The following is a 16,886-nucleotide window of genomic DNA, read 5'->3' as shown; positions in this document are numbered from 1 at the left end:
CTTGTTGGGACCGTGGTAAGCAAAAGCTTTCCATATCTTTCTACATCTTAACTGGAAGTGGAACTCTCCTAGATGTTAGAGGAACAGCAAGAAGATCAACATGACTGGAACAGAATGAATGAGTAGAGGAAGAGGAGAGGAAGTCTGAGAGGCAACCAGGAGTCAGTCTGTGCTCAACTTTGTAGGCCATTGGAAAGACTGGCTTTTACTCTGAGTGAGATGGGAAGCAACTGGACGGTTTTGAGCAGAGCATGACACAATCTGGTATGGGTTTTAACAGATCCATTCTGGATGCTGGGATGAGAATAGACTATAAGGGGCAAGAGAAGCACTAGGGAGGCTAGTTATTGCAACAGTCCACACAAAGGATAATGGTGGCTTGGAATAGTGGTAAGATGGTGAGAAGCGTTAAAATCTGAATACATTTTGAAGGCAGAGCCAACAGGGTATACTGACAGATTACATGTGAAGTAAAAGGAACTGATGACTCCAAAGTGTTAGCCTGAGTGACCAGAAGGATGAAGTTGCTGGTTGCCATGGGGAAGTTTGAAGAAGAGCAAGTTTGTTGGAAGTACCCTTTAGCCATCTAAGTACAGATGTTGAGGAGGCCCTTGATCTGCAGTTCAGGGAAGAGAAAAGGGCTGGGTTTATACACTTTTTTTTGTTTTCATAAATGAGTGTGTGAATGCAATAAATCCCATCAGTCTGGTTTAACATATTAGTAGCTAACATTTATTGTTTACTCTGCCAGGCATTGTACTGTGTTCTTACAAATGTTAACCTTTTCAGTCCTCACAACAACCCTAAGAGTTAGGTTCTATTATTAGTATCCACGAAAGGGAGGTATGCTAGTTTGCTAGGGCTGCCATAACAAAATGCCAGAGACTGAGTGGCTTAAACAACAGAAGTTTATTTTCTCCCAGTTTTGGAGGCTGTAAGTCCACGATTAAGTAAGTCAGTCCAGTTTGGTTTCTACTGAGGTCTCTCTCCTTCGTTTGCACATGGCCTTTCCTCTATAGGCATGCTTCCCCAGGGTCTTCTGTGTATCCTACTCTCCTCTTTTTACAAGGATGCCAGTCAGATTGGATTAGGGTCCACTCATATGACCTTATTTTAACTTAATTACCTTCTTCCAAATATAGTCCCATTCTGAGGCGCTGGGAATAAGAGCGTCAACATATGAATTTTGGGGTAGAAACAATTCAATCCATAAAGGAGGTATAGAGAGATCACACAAAGTTTACAAGGTCACACAGCTAGTAAATGGTAAAATTAGGATTTGAATTCAGCAGGTCTCAGTCACAGCCTACTTTCTTCACGTAGTCTATATAGTCTTCTAGTAATTATACATCTTGGTATAGTTTCTTCTCCACCTGTAATAGCTTTTCATACATGTTTACAATCCCTTATCTGAACACTTTGGGGCCAGACAATATGCCATGTGTTGTGTTACCACCTCCAGCAGGGTCTGGGCCAGCACTCCATTAGTAAATGCTTTGCTAATTTGGCAAAAAAAATATAGTATTAATCACCCTAAATGGGATAGGAATTATGAATAGTTTCACACCATTTTAATAGGCTTTGATGCCAAATGATTCTTTGTTTGTTTAAGATTGTGGAGCATTGGGCTTTCAGAATTTTGGATGAGGGATTGTGGACATGCACCTGGCATTCTCCTCACTGTGGCTGTAACTATCCTCCTTAGCAAGTGTTATACCCCACTTGCTGATTCTGCTTAATCGCTTTTGAGGCACACCGCACTAAGGCAGTTTGTCCCATGACGACCAACTGAATACGTGAGGTGTGAAGCCACTGTGGGAGAGGGGAGTGGAGGAAAGTAAAAAGGTAGGTTTTTGGCCCATGGCTTTGGTCAAAGGAGGAAAAATCCCTTGGTCCTCGGGAGGAGGTTGTGGCTGAATTTTACCCCAGAGAAGCTACAGCACCTCCTATAGGGGAGGCGACGGCTCCTTTTTCTAAGACTTTCTTCTAGCAACTGCTGCATCTTTTTTTTTCTTTTTTTAAGGTAGGAAAAGATATTTTTAATACATTAAGCACAAATATTCCAATGTTTTAAAATAGACTACAAATATTTATGCAAGGAAAAAGACTGGGAGAAATACATTATAATGTTAACTGCAACTGCATCTTAACAGGACCTTCTGGATACTCCAAAAGAAGGATTCCAATTGTGGGATCTGCAGGCCTCAGAGAAGGCTGTGGGAACCCAGAGTTTTGGGGACACTTCTCACATCATTCCACATTGACAACTTCCATCTTGGTCTAAGTGTGGACAATCCTGTGAAGAGAGAAGGTAACTTTAGCAATGCCATGTGGGTGGCTCTGGCCTAAGGGTCATGCAGGATCTAGAGACCTTACTCACAGTTGGGCTCTGACCTCAGGAGACCAGGTAACTCAGTGGCTTAAGGGCACAGAGCTCCTTGAGAGTGGAATATGAGGCCAGAGGTCAGACTTCCTCCTAACCCTGAGAGGCTCAGGCCCAGCTGTGGATGCTGCCATACATGCTGTCCCCTCCCACTTCCTCCAGGCACTGCCAGACTTCTAGGGCAGAGTTCTGAGTGACAGCTCATTAGATGCAGAGAGCCAGTGGAAATCCAAACTTCAGAACAATCTGTCTGGCTTTGTCTGGGGCCAGGCTGGTCAGCAATGGCCAGAGAACAAAGGGCTCTGCAGAAGAAAACAGCGTGAAACTTTAATGGTTTACTTTAAAGGCAGGTGTAATGGATCAGGGCCAAACTCCACCCCACCCCCCAAACCCCCGGCTCCTAGGTTTGCTCCTCTGCTTGCCTTCCTGGAGATTTCCTTACAAGGCTCCATGTTGCTGGCATGCTCCTACATGTCTGTCCCACGGTAGGTGCTATGCATATTCTCTTGGGGGTGTGGGCACTGCCAAAGGGATATGTGCCTGGCAGGTCCCCTGTTCCCAGACTGGGGAGCTCCCTGCAGCCTGAGGATCCGGTGGGGCTCAGGCCTGCCTTAACTCAGTGCTGTCAGGGGAGCCTCCCCTGGATCTGGAAGGAAGAGAGGGGAGGGCAGATGGATCTGGATCTGGAGGGGGAAGAAGAGGGAAGTTAAGAGGGTAGCGAGGTCAAGGGAGAACACTAGGTCTCCATGGCACTGGGCTTCTGGCCTCACTTCAGGGAGACCCCAGAGCAGTAGCTACTTCTGGGCTGTAGCACTGTCCTGCTCTGCCCTGTGGTCATGCCACCTGCTTCACAGGCCAGCTTGTAATATTAGGGTTGATTGCAATCACCACTGGGCACCCGAATTAATTCACTGTGCACATTTGCTTAAAAGTGTGTGCAAATGTATGCAAATAAGCACAACATCTGTGGCTATCCCAAGAGGCTTGGTGTTATTTTTGTTCAGGTTCCCTGGCTGGGAATGTGGGGTTCATGTGGGGTTCATGTGGGCTGGGGGAATTTAAAAGATGGGACCATTTCCTTCTTAAAAAAGCCCATTTTCCCTGTACTTCCTTTCTTCTTTCTTTTAGAAATTCAGCCCTAGACTCTGTGAGAGAATGGAGAAATGCGAACCCAAACCCAAAATTGAAAGCCTAGAAAAAAGCCCCAAGTCCTCATGGGAATAGGTACAGCTTGTAAGGCACTGTCTCCCATGTGAAGAAATAGGGTCACAAGATTGTCATATTATTTTTTACAATAATCATTTTGGAATTAAAATAAAATTTATGTTCTGAAGTTTGAGTTTCTAAATTATGTACTGAGAATGCAGGTTGTCACTGAAAGTGGATTAAACCACAAGTTTGCTGCAGCCCTGGCTGGAGAATTACCAGAGCGGTATTTAGCATGTAAATCTTACCCTGTGTTTTGTTTGTTTGTTTGTTTTGCGGTACGCAAGCCTTTCACTACTGTGGGCTCTCGCGTTGCGGAGCACAGGCTCCAGATGCACAGGCTCAGCGGCCATGGCTCACGGGCCCAGCCGCTCCGCGGCATGTGGGATCTTCCTGGACCAGGGCACGAACCGGTGTCCCCTGCACCAGCAGGCGGACTCTCAACCACTGCGCCACCAGGGAAGCCCCTCTTACCCTGTTTCTAACGGGTAATATCTCTGAAAGACACAGACACTGAGTTGCAGAGACACTGGTGGCTCCGGGAGGTCACAGAGGAGATTCAGGCAGCTGACCTATCATACCCCTCCTGCTCCTTCCCTTTTCTGGGAAAGGGAAGGGAAACTAACATTTCCTGAGCATCCATGTAATCGGCACCAGGCTAAGGACATGCACGTATGTCATCTCATTTTTAATCCCCAGTTCTTATAAACAGATGAAGAAACTAGGACACAAAAAAGTTAAGTAACTTATAAGGGGCACAGCAGGATTTCTTCGTGTCTGAGATTCCACACCCTTTTTCACTACTAGCTACTTCCCTAAAACGGCCTGTGGCAGAGGAAGCTTCTGCTTTACTGGCAGGAGACTGGTGGCTATTCTTGATAATTGCAGGCAAGGCTAAGGGCAAATATCTGCTGCTTCTAGAGGCCATATCTTGCACAACCACTTATATAGGATGACACGTGGGCTCTAGGCTACCCTGGCTTCCATTTCACTTCCACACTCGGCTGAGCGCCACACCAGGTTCTCTTTCTGTCTGAGAAGGAGTCTTGGACTTTGAAGGCACCAAAGATACACCAGGTCAGGCAGGGTGTGGCCAGCGTGCCACATGCGGTGAACAGGCTGCATCTTGGGACAATCTGGATCAGGCTCCTCTGGTGCACAATTGGGGCTGATGAAGGATCTTTCTTGTTTCATGAATAAGTTAAGGATTTGGGTGACATGAGACCCTCTGTGTTCAAGGCAGACCTAGTCCTCCAGAGGGAATTTAACATGAGTGACTAAAAACGAACATCAGGGGACTTCCCTCGTGGTGCAGTGGTTAAGAACCTGCTGCCAATGCAGGGGACGTGGGTTCGATCCCTGGTCCGGGAAGGTCCCACATGCCGTGGAGCAACTAAGCCCGTGCACCACAACTACTGAGCCCGTGTGCCACAACTACTGAAGCCTGCACGCCTAGAGCCCGTGCTTCGCAACAAGAGAAGCCACCACAATGAGAGGCACGCTCGCCGCAACTAGAGAAAGCCCGCACATAGCGACAAAGACCCAACGCAGCCAAAAATAAATAAATAAATATATTTTTTAAAAAAATGAACATCAGGCTTGAGCTTTCAGTGTCTGCTCCCCGGGATGGCAGTCCACCTAAGGGGAGGGGAACAGACTGGATGCATTATTCCACACCCCCTAGCTCAAGCTCAGGTTAGGGAAGAGGCTCTGTTTTCTCTTGTTTTTCTCTTCTTGTAAAGCAGATTTGGGAGAAGGGGGCATAAGACGGAAAAGGGGTATTTTAGGGCCTCTTCCACAACCTGCATTAGTAAGTATTAATTTTAAAGGTTGAATCTTCGTCTCTTCTCCTTTTTAATGCAAGGCTCTATTTAGATGTATAGTCCTAAACTCCAGATGTACATTTGAATAATCTGGGGAACTTTACAAAATTCTAAGGCCTGGATCCCATCCCTAGAGATTCTAATTGGTCTTAAGGGCAGCAATGGGCACTGGGATTTTCTTTAAGCTCCACAGGTAATACTAATGTTGAAAACCACTGCATCCAAATCACCTCGAGGGTTCATTAAACCACAGATTGCTGGGTCTCACCCTCTGAGTTTCTGAGTCAGTACGTCTGGGAAGGAGATCAAGAATTATTAGCATTTCTAACAAGTTCCAGGTGCTGCTGTTGCTGCTGGACCAGAGACCACACTTTGAAAACCACTGTTCTAGACAGACTCTTAAGGTGAAGGCAACTGTTAATAATAATAACTACTACCACTTATTGAGTACTTACTATATGTCACTTAAGACTTTGGTGTTAAGCATTTTACATATTATAGCCTCATTTATTCCTATAGTAGTCATACTCTATATAATAATTTTTTAGGTATCTTATATGCTGTTTTTATAATGCTTCAGTTATTCTGTATGTGCTAGGTTTGACTCCCTAACTGGAACATGCACCTTCTGAAAACAGGGTCAAGGGTTTTTCCATTCTTCTTCTGGATTTTCTTTCCCTAGCCTATGGTTGTCACACAGTGCTGAACACATAGTAATAGCTGATTTGTTGAGCATCTATTATGTACCAAAGCACTCTGCTAGGTGTTTTGTATAATTTATTACAATTTCTACTTCCCAACAACCACCTGAGGAGGAGCTATAATTATCTCCATCTGACAGGTGATGTAACTAAGTTCAGAGAGGTTAATTTACTTGTCCCAAATCACCAGTAGGTGCCTTTGCTGGAATCTGAATGCCTATCTGTCTGACTCCAAAGTTTTCTTCTTACCTTTTGGTTTCTTAACTGAGTCACAGCATTATCTCTGGCCACCTAATTAAATCCCCAAGGAGTCCTAGCTTCCTTTTCAGTGGTCCCTGGGCATAACAGGAGTGGAGAAGTGGTAGGGGTGGGGTCTTGATGACTTCCGGGATGCTGGCTAGAATGGCAGGGAGGGAGCTAACCAAAAGCTCCTTGGCCCCTGCACCTTTTTTTTTTTTTGGCGGTACGCGGGCCTCTCACTGTTGTGGCCTCTCCCGTTGCGGAGCACAGGCTCCGGACGCGCAGGCTCAGCGGCCATGGCCCACGGGCCCTGCCGCTCCGCGGCATGTGGGATCCTCCTGGACTGGGGCACGAACCCGTCTCCCCTGCATCGGCAGGCGGACCCCCAACCACTGAGCCACCAGGGAAGCCCCCCTGCACCTCTTATGCCCTCAAACCATGATACCTGGCACATAGTTGGTACACAATAAATATATATTTACTAGAATAGCACTGATGCTCTCTACCTTATATTATAGTACTTGGTTACATACTGTTTTGTGTTAATGTCTTCTATCCCTTCTTCTGTGTAAATTGTATCTCCTCAAAAGAATATAACAGGGCTTCCCTGGTGGCGCAGTGGTTGAGAGTCCGCCTGCCGATGCAGGAGACACGGGTTCGTGCCCTGGTCCGGGAGGATCCCACATGCCGCGGAGCGGCTGGGCCCGTGAGCCATGGCCGCTGAGCCTGCGCGTCTGGAGCCTGTGATCCGCAACGGGAGGGGCCACGACAGTGAGAGGCCCGCGTACCGCAAAAAAAAAAAAAAAAAAAAAGAATATAACAGCAAAAGACTAGCAAACTGGGACTTCCCTGGTGGTGCAGGGGTTAAGCATCTGCCTGCCAATGCAGGGGACACGGGTTCAAGCCCTGATCCGGGAAGATCCCACATGCCACGGAGCAACTAAGCCCGTGCACCACAACTACCAAGCTTGTGCTCTAGAGCCCGCGAGCCACAACTACTGAGCCCATGTGCCACATCTCCTGAAGCCTGCACACCTAGAGCCCATGCTCCGCAACAAGAGAAGCCACCACAATGAGAAGCCTGCGCACAGCAACAAAGAGTAGCTCCCGCTCACCGCAACTAGAGAAAGCCCAAACGCAGCAATGAAGACCCAACACAGCTAAGAATAAATTAAAAATAAATAAATGTATATTAAAAAAAGACTAGCAAACTGTTATTAGCAACATAGAAATGATTATACATGAAGTGGAATCTGTAAGGTTGCAAGGTTGGTTTAATATATAAAATCAATCAATATAGTACTCAATATCAATAAAATAAAGGACAAAATCACATGAGCATCTCAATAGAAACAAAAAAAGCATTTGACAAAAATCCACCATATTTTCATGATAAAGACCCTCAATTAACTAGTAATAAAAGGGAACTTACTCAACCTGATAAAGGATATCTACAAAAACCCCACAGCTAACATCATAGTAATAGTGAGAGACTAAGAGCTTTTGCCCTAAGATCAGGAACAAGATAAGGATGTTTATTCTTGTCACTTCTGTGCAACATTTTACTGGAGGTTCTAGCCAGGGTAGTTAGGCAAGAAAAAGAAATAACAGACACACAGATTGGAAAGGAAAAAGTAAGACTATCTCTATCCACATATGATCTGATCTTGTACATAGAAAAGCTCAAGGAGTCGTCAAAAAAGAAAAAAACAAACAAAAACTATTGTACTAATAAATGAATTCAGTGAGATTGTAGAATACAAGATCAATATACAAAAATTAATTGTATTTCAATGCTCTAGCAATGAACAATATGAAAATAAAATTAAGAAAATAATTGTATTTATAGAAGCACCAAAAATTAAAATATTATACTTAGGAATAAGTTTTTTTAATGTGTAAAATGTATACACTGAAAACTATAAGACATTGTTGAAAGAAATTAAGATCTAAATGAATGGAAAGATACTCCATGTTCATGAATTGGAAGAATTAATATTGTTAAAGTGGCAATATTTCCTAATTAATTTACAGATCAATGCAATCCCTAATCAAAATCCCAGATGGTTCTTTTGTAGAAATTGACAAGCGTATCCTGAAATTCACATGGAAATGCAAGGGACCAAGAATATCCAAAAGATCTTGAAAAACAGCAACAAAGTTGGAGGACTCACACTTCCCAATTTCAAAAGTTACTATACAACAACAGTAATCAAGATAGTGTGGTACTGGAATAAAGGATAGACATGTAGATGAAAGGAATAGGGCTTCCCTGGTGGCACAGTGGTTAAGAATCTGCCTGCCAAGGCAGGGAACACGGGTTCGAGCCCTGGTATGGGAAGATCCCACATGCTGTGGAGCAACTAAGCCCACGTGCCACAACTACTGAGGCTGCGTGCCACAACTACTGAAGCCCGTGTGCCTACAGCCCATGCTCTGCAACAACAGAAGCCACAGCAATGAGAAGTGCGCTCGCCACAGCAATGAGAAGTGCGCTCACCACAGCAAAGAGTAGCCCCAGCTCACCACAACTAGAGAAAGCCCACGTGCAGGAATGAAGACCCAACGCAACCAAAAATTTAAAAATAAAATTAAATAAATAAAAGAAAGGAATAGAATTGATAGTCTAGAAATAAACCCTGGACATTGATTTTCAACACAGCTGCCAAGACCATTCAACAGCGGGAAGAATAGTCTTTTCAGCAAATAGTGTTGGGACCCCTGGATATCCACACATAAAAAACTGAACTTTGTAAACCCCCTTTTTAATAGTCTATACAAAAATTAGCTAAAATGAAAAAAAAATTAGCTAAAATGGAGCATAGGCCTAAATGTAAGAGCTAAAACTATAAAATTCCTAGAAGAAAACATATGAGTAAATCATTGTGGCCTTGGGTTAGGTAATGGTTTCTTAGATATGACACCAAAAGCATAAGTGACATAAGAAAGAACAGACAAATTGAACTACATCAAAATTTAAAATGTTTGTTCTGTAAATGACATCATCAAGGCAAGAAGTAAAAAGATAACTAATAGAACAGGAGAAAACACATGCAAATCTTATATCTGATAAGCGACTTGTATCCAAAATATATAAAGAATTCTTACAACTCAGCAAAAAAAAAAAAGACACATAACCTAAATTAAAAATGGGCAAAAGATTTGAATAGACATTACTTTAAGGAAGATATACAAATGGCCAATAAACATATGAAAACTTCCTTAACAGCATTAGTCATTACTTAAATGCAAATCAAACACACAACGATTCTCCAAAAGATTAAACATAAAGTTACCACTCAACCCAGCAATTGCACTCCAGATGTATACTCAAAAGAATGGAAAACATGTATTCAAACAAAAACTTGTACATGAATGTTCATAATATCAAAAGGTGGAAACAACTCAAATGTCCATTAACTGATGAACAAATGAACAAAATGTGATATATCCATGCAAGGGAATATTATTCAGCCACCAAAAGGAATGAAGTACTGATACATGCTACAACATGGATGAATCTTGAAAAGATTATGTTAACTGAAAGAAGCCAGTTACAAAAGACGACACGGGGGCTCCCCTGGCGGCGCAGTGGTTGGGAGTCCGCTTGCCGATGCAGGGGACACGGGTTCGTGCTCCAGTCCGGGAAGATCCTACATGCCGCGGAGCGGCTGGGCGCGTGAGCCATGGCCGCTGGGCCTGCGCGTCCGGAGCCAGTGCTCCGCGGTAGGAGAGGCCACAGCAGTGAGAGGCCCGCGTACCGCAAAAAAAAAAAGACAACACGGTATATGATTCCATTTATATGAAATGTCCAGAATAGGCAAATCTATAGAGACAGAAAGTGGATTAGTGATTACTTGGTTATTTGGGCTGGGTAGTGACTGCTAATGCATATGGGATTTCTTTTTGGGGTGAAGAAAATGTTCTAAAATTGTGAATATTTTGAAAACCATTAGATTGTACACTTTAAATGGATGAGTTTTAGGGTAGGTGGATTATAACTCTATTATATCTCAATAAAGACTATAAGGGCAGGCAATGAGAAGGCAGGCAGGAAATGTGTCTTATACCTCATGGCCTCTCTACACTCCTCAGGTAGTCTGAGGCACATAGTACGTGCTCAATAAATACTCAATGTAAAGGAGATAGTTTCTTTGCAGAGAAGAAGCAATAGTGATTCCAGTTAAACCTGTTGGGGATGTGTAGAAATAGGAAGAGACCCGCCCCCGCAGGCCCCATTGCCAAAGAATCAAAAAAGATCAAATAAAACAAGGTCCCCAAAACATAAGACTAATTTTTTTAAAAAATCACATTTCAAAGATAATGACACAAACTTTGTTTCAAGTACAAAGAAACGGAATACAGAAGCTCTCTGCCTACAGGGAATATTTGAACAATAAACATTTAAGCAAAAACTTCCTTCCTGCAGACAAGGAAACTGGTAAACTCCAGGAATGCTTTCGTAGGGACTACATTCTAAACCCAAGATTGTTTTGTTCTCCTCCCCTTTGAGAGCTTACCTAGTCCAAAGTCACAGTGAAGGTCATAGTCTGTGACCCTGTCTTGGAGCTGAAGTAAGCTGGGAAGTAGTTTCTCCCTAAAGTCAGTAAGAATTTATGCCAGGGGCTTTATATAGAGGTCAGTTTTGTTTATTTTATTGTGAGAGGGATCAGGATTGAAAAAATGATTCTACTCTGAAGCATCTGGGAATTTTCTCCAGTTGTGAAAACCAGGATTGATCCTGATACTTAGTTTCTTCATTACAAGTTACATAGTCTCAGATGATGCTTAGGAGTTTATATGAAACCTGGAATAGGCTCCATAACCTGGTCTGATCTGGGGGAAGAGTTGAGAGTCCTTGGGTTCCCCCTTCATTCCATAGAGGTTATCACATCAAGAACAGGTTTAATGACTCTGAATCCTTAGGAGAGAGTCTGAACTGGTGCTGTTGTTACCCAATTTCATGTTGCAGTTTGACATTTCTTTAAACAAAGTAAACCAGTATTGGTAATTTAAGGCTGGGCTGGTCCTAAAAGAACAACTTGATATTTATTCAAATCACTGATTTTGGTGTCCTAACCCCTGCCAAGGAGCAAGTCAGGTTTGTGGTACAAAGAGCATCTGAGAGCTGGGAGAGATCCATATAGGGTCACTGGTTTAGCATAGCTATCTCTCTGGGTGAAGAGACAGTAATAACCCCACTCGTAGAGCGGTTTAAAATGTCACTCAGACTCAGGCAAACCACTTTCAAATGGGGATGATAACGTTAAAAGAAGCAGCCTCGCGATTTTTCCATTCCCTCTCTGAGAGGCACCAGCATCTTCGAACTGGAGACATCTCAGTGGTCTACATGAGGACTTTGGATGGATACAGCTTAGATATATGGTGAAGAGTATCTTGAAGTGAATAAACAGATTCATTTTCATTAATTTGTATTTCAACATTGCTGTATTTTCTGCTTGTCTTTAATGACCAGTTATGAACGTAATTAAATAATACATAACTAAAACAACGTAAAGTAAAATAAAAATAAAATTTTAAAAAGCAGCACACAACCTCCACACGGGATGATTTCCACTAAAATGTTGAGCATTTTATGAGCCCATGAAGGGCTGACTGCTGTTGCTGTGGCCCAAGGCAAGGCCAGAGAGAGGTGACAAATGCAGGAGGAAAGCAGGGTAGGAAGAGAGATTAAGGAGACAGATGCTGCATGGGGGAGAGGGAGAAGGAAGTTGGCAGAGAGGGAAAGGAAGTCCAGGATGGGCAGAAGAGGAACTGCAGGGGCAAGGATCTATCCTCTGTTCCAGAAGATTCCATGACAATGTAGGGAGGGCAGCATAGCCCAGTGCAGTGTGTCTGCTTGTCTAATGGGCCTGAGACACCACACCAGAGACATCCTGGCTGTGTTGGCGGGCTCTTCAGCCCCTTCCTCTTGCTGGCCCACCTGACAGCCCACGTGGCCCAGACGTGGGCACTCATCCTTGAAAGGCAGATGCGAGGTAATGGTGGCTTCTGGGACTTGTCGCCTGCATCCAAGAGGACTTTTTCTTTGAGCCCACGGGATCTCTGATTGGTCCTTGGCTGGGAAAGCCCCTTCAGCCTGACCTCCCCTCCCCCATCCAGCAGCGTTCAGAAAAAGGATGAGAGGCCCCTGTCGGTCCCGTACAAATCCCATCCAAGCAACAAACCACAGTCCTTTGTCCAGACATGCACGTTAGCTTGAACCCACGGAGCCAGCGCAGGAGTAGAAGATAAGGTAGTGTGCTCAACGTATGCAAGGAGAGAAGCAGGAACTGAAAATGTGCCCCAGAGCAGAGGCTGGGCTGCTGGACCGCTTCCTGCGGGTGATGCAATCGCTTCTGCTGCAGGTGGTGGCAGTGGTGGGAGTGTTTGCAATTAAGAGAGGCTGGAATTCACCTCGCTAGGCTGCCTCAGGCTTGGCCTTCCTGTTCTGGGGGCACTGGGGACAGTGTGTTATTGAGGGGGAAGGGGAGTGAATCCTGCCTGTGGGGAGGGGTTGGGTGTGTCTTTAAGGCCGTAGATAAGGGGGTGTGAGCACTGGCTTCCATGCCAGACAGATGTGACCTTAAATCACATCTGAGGGTTCTGTTGCCGGTCTTTGGAGAAGGGACCTTAGCTTCCTTGAATGTATGATGGCACTGATGGTGATAGATCCCTCTTGGCATTGTTTAGGATCAAATGAACTGTCTTTTGCCATGTGTCTGGCATTCAGTAGATGCTCAGCAGGTGAGAGTTGTTTTGATTATAGCCCAGGGACCTAAGGCAGGATTGGTTTAAGAGGCTGGTGTTGCCCCTCCTGAGCCAGCGTGTTTACCCAAGTTATGCCACCTCTGAATCTGTAGGGGCAAGGATGGAAATGTGAGTGCTGGAGGGTCACTTGTTGATGGCAGAGCTGGGAACTGAACATCTAGTCTAGAGCTCTTTCTACTCAACCTGATGATAGGTGGGCTTTAGGAACAGGGAAGTGGGGCATCAGGCATTTCCAGGATGCTCTGTGCAAAGAAAGGCAAGGCCACCTTCAGGGATGCTCAGCCTCCCCGGGAAGCGGGTTTCCCTTAGCTCGTGCGGTTGCAGCTCTTCCTGCCATACCTTCCTCCTGCCCCCAGTTTCTCTTTGAGCTTGTGTGTAGGTGTGTTGATGAAGGTTCATGTGTGGGAAGAAAGGGTGCAGATATGCTCAAGGATCCCCCCCAGGGATTGTATCTGCACCTTTAGCCCTTGGTGTGGAGCCTAGCACATGACAGGTGCTTGGTAAATGTTTGGTGAACTCACATCTGGGTGAGTGAGCCCCTCGCTCATTGTCAGATAGTGGCCCTCTCCCACTCCAGGACAGCAGGGGCAGAGGGCTTGGCTGGGAAACAGCTGATCCAACTCACTTCTCAGCCCAGAGCCTCTTGAACACCAGATTCAAAACCTGAGAGGCTCTAAGCCCAGAAAGAACGGGTCCCCAGCTCTTCTGGTGGCAGGTTTCCTTGATAGCAATTGATTGTTCTCTGGCCTCAGCTGGAAATTTCTGAGATGTCCTTGCCAGTCCCAAGGAGAAGTATGTACTAACATGCTAATGTAACTTTGCCCAGGAAAGAGGCTGCATCCTGGGGGATGTAGAGTAAAAGGAAGGGTATTTTGATTGGATTTCTTCATTCCTTGGCAGGATAAAGCCAACTTCTTTTCCATGGGCTGGGCAGGCTGAGTCCTGGACTGGGCAAGAGTTGAGGACACTTCCCGAGGGCCATGCTTGTAGTTCTTCTGTAAATTCGTCTCCACAGACTTAGTAAATTCCGTCACGTGCCAAGCCTGGAAAAGGGTGGTCCGAGGGTACCAAGATGTTGATGGCATCACCTTTGCCTCCTGAGAGGAGCCTCTGCTGGTGAGAAGAAACTCAGGTAAGGCCAGCCATGCTAAGAGGCCAAGACAATGTAGATAGGACATTTATGGAAAATCTTCCACTGCAGCTTTTTCCCCACTCCCCAAACACAAAATTATTTATATTTTCTAAATGTGGAGATGTACATTCATTCACTCATTCAGCAAATATTTTTTGAGTATTCCCCCAAACAAAACTATGTGCTGCCTGTCATAAGCATGGGATCCCGGACTTCACCTAATCTCTTATGTTCCACTGGGCTTTCGCATGGTAGCCTCAGCCTCTGCATTTCCCTTTACATCCAGGTCTCTGAATTCCCAAATATTTTCTCTTTAGCGCCTGCTTTTTTGATTTGAATCCCACTCTCCAGTGATTGGTAAGGAGTGAGTTCACTGACTAGGAAATCAAGTCTCTCCACTTACTCAATTAGCAGAAGCCAATCTGTCTGTTCTGGTAGGTTCCACCCCACCCCCACCCCCGCTCCCCCCTGCGCCACACATGCGCGCATGCACACACACACACACACACACACACACACACACACACACACACACCCCTCTGCAACTCAGAAGAGAGGGTCTATTCCTTTACAGACAGATGGAATGATGCACAGAGAGATAAATTCACTCTGTTAGAGTAAGTCCAGCAAGGGAGGACACCAAGCCTTCCAGGTTCCTGGCCTTTCTTACACACATGATCCCTCCCAGAGGGAGTTAAGAGGCAAGAGGGTCGAGCACTCTGGGTTCCTCCACCAAGACGCCCACCTTACCCATAAATCAGTTTCCAATCTAACCCCTCCCTTGGGGTTGAGTTACAAACCTCAGTAACCCCAGGGCGGCCTGCCTGGTAATTCCTATTATTCAGCTGTCAGCTGTTTTTTTAAAAACCTCCCTTCCCAGTGATCCCGTTACCAGAGTTTTAGAGCCCATTCCTTGTCTCAGAGAGAAACCCTATATCCAGGTGAAACAATGGAGGGGGCTCCTGCCTGCTTTCTACAGGGAGCTGGGTTTTCTCTTCTGCTGAAAGCAGCCTCCCCTTAACTCTTTGCATTCCCTCCCCGATTGTCGGGAGTGGTGTGCCTCCCTCTCAGGCCTCCAGCTGATGCCTTTCGGAGTAACTTTGCTTTTCTCTGGGCAAAGTTTTGCCTCCTAGAGCCAGCATCAGTTAGCAGAGAAGAAAAACAAGCTGGGGCAAGGAGTGGGTAGAGAGAGAGAGAGAGAGAGAGAGAAGATTCTTCAAAACAACTGCTGCTGTGGCTGCAAGGTACATTTGCTCTGAGCCCAGTCACAAGTCCAGGGTTCTTCTGTTCCTAGGGTGCTGCTCTTGGTAGGGGGCTCCGAGCCCAGATCTCCAGCCCAGCAGGTCCTGACATTGCGGAGTCTGCCCTGTGCTGGAAGGGGAGAAAGGGCACAGAGGGAGGGGTCTGCTTTGACAGTGATGAGAAGTGGGGAGTGAGGCTTCTGACCTCCCTGACCCCTTTATCCCTGACAGTGTTTTCTGGTCCCTCCGGCTCAGAAGGCTGGGCCCCTGCTGCTTGACATTAGAGGCTGAGAGCCCAGGAGGCCGAGCCACGGGGTGTCCTTCAGAAGGAACCCGAGGGAGCAGGCTGGGAAGGCCTGGGAGAGAGGACGGAGAAGAAATGTCACTAGAGGGTGTGACCCTTCTATCTTGCAACCTGCCCAGACCCACTAAGATGATCCGCTCTGCTCCCCAGCCTCATTCCCCTACAGTGGTGTATTTAAACCTTTTATAGAGTCACAGACCCCTTTGGGAAACTTTTGTAAGCCACAGAGCCACCCACACACACAAAAATATCTGTGTGAACCCACAAACACCATTTAGCCTGTTTCAGGGGTTCACAGACCCTAAAGCTGAGGAGACCCTGGTGAGTCCGGCAAATACATGGATCCCGGGTTAAAACGTTTCTCTATCAGCTTCCTTGCCTCGTGAACCCAATTCCACCTTGCAGGGCTATGGTGAAGCAGACAGAGCTTTTGCAGTGCAGGTGGGTCGGGAGAATCAAGATGACCCGTGCCCCCTGGGGCCTGTGCTGCCCCAGAGGACAGACTCAGAGCTGGTTTGTCCTTCAGTTCTATTCCTGACCCTAAGTAATGCCCAGAGGCCCAACTGGCCTGCCTGAGATACTGGCCCAGGAGGAGAGCCACTAAGAAGAGTAGGATGCACGGAAGGAGGTGTGTGTGTGGCAAACATGGTGAGGGCTCCCCAGTGCCCTGCATGGAGGCTGGGCTTGGTCTTCTCATCTGCCCACATATGGCATGAGCGCTAGGTCACCCTGACCAGCTCTGACACTCCTTCTTGGCCAAGCCTCCTGGTAAAATAACATACCTCCTTTTGGCTCCGGCACCTTTTTTTTTTTTTTTTTGCGGTACTCGGGCCTCTCACTGCTGCGGCCCCTCCCGCTGCGGAGCACAGGCTCTGGACGCACAGGCCCAGCGGCCACAGCCCACTGGCCCAGCCGCTCCGTGGCACGTGGAATCCTTCCGGACCGGGGCATGAACCTGTGTCCCCTGCATTGGCAGGCAGACTCCCAACCACTGCGCCACCAGGGAAGCTGCTCCGGCACCTCTTTCTGGACATCTGTCAACTTCTGTGGGGACTGGGCTGATGGCCAAGCTTGACTTTCCCCCT

The sequence above is a fragment of the Leucopleurus acutus genome, assembly GCF_964270905.1.
Source record: "Leucopleurus acutus genome assembly, chromosome: 1".
NCBI classification, from domain to species: Eukaryota; Metazoa; Chordata; class Mammalia; order Artiodactyla; family Delphinidae; genus Leucopleurus; species Leucopleurus acutus.
Note: the sequence above shows the minus strand (reverse complement) of the source record.